General features: G+C 77.0%; 1 protein-coding gene across 1 annotated transcript in view; it reads left to right on the plus strand.

The window, feature by feature from the left end:
• The first annotated feature begins 293 nt into the window (after positions 1-293).
• ACSL1 (acyl-CoA synthetase long-chain family member 1) overlaps positions 294-482 on the plus strand; it is a 40,669-nt gene continuing 40,480 nt past the window's right edge. The window contains exon 1 of the mRNA XM_014945612.1: positions 294-402. The gene's annotated coding sequence lies outside the window, so the exon portion shown is untranslated. The remainder of the gene's footprint in view (positions 403-482) is intronic.

A 482-nucleotide genomic window follows, 5' to 3' on the forward strand; every position in this document is an offset into this window, starting at 1 on the left:
TGAGGCGGGGGACACTGAGGCGACCGCCCGTGAGGCGACCAGCCGTGAGGCGGGAAGCCCTGAGGCGAGCTCCCGTGAGGCGGGGGACCCTGAGGCGAACGCCCGTGAGGCGAGAACCCGTGAGGCTGGGCACCGTGAGACTGGGGACGCTGAGGCGACCGCCCGTGAGTCGAGAACCCGTGAGGCGAGCGCCCGGGCCGGGCCGTGGCCCAGGGGCGGGGAGAGGAGGCGGGCAGGGAAGGCCGGGGCGTGCCGGGCCCTAGCGCCCGCCGGTGGGGAGGGAGGGCGGAGGAGGCGGGTCCCGGCAGCCGCACACGCCGCTCCCGCCGTGCTCGGCTTAAATAGGGCGGCGCCGGGGGGAGCCGCGCACTGTAGAGCCGTGGTCGTTGTTGCCGCCGGGAGGTGAGCGGGGTTTGGGGGGGTTGCTGCTGTCGCCGCCGCCCGGGGGATAAGGGACGAGGCGGCGGGCCCGGCCGCGCCGG

This window comes from Calidris pugnax, unplaced genomic scaffold, assembly GCF_001431845.1.
Source record: "Calidris pugnax isolate Ruff unplaced genomic scaffold, ASM143184v1 scaffold58, whole genome shotgun sequence".
NCBI lineage: Eukaryota > Metazoa > Chordata > Aves > Charadriiformes > Scolopacidae > Calidris > Calidris pugnax.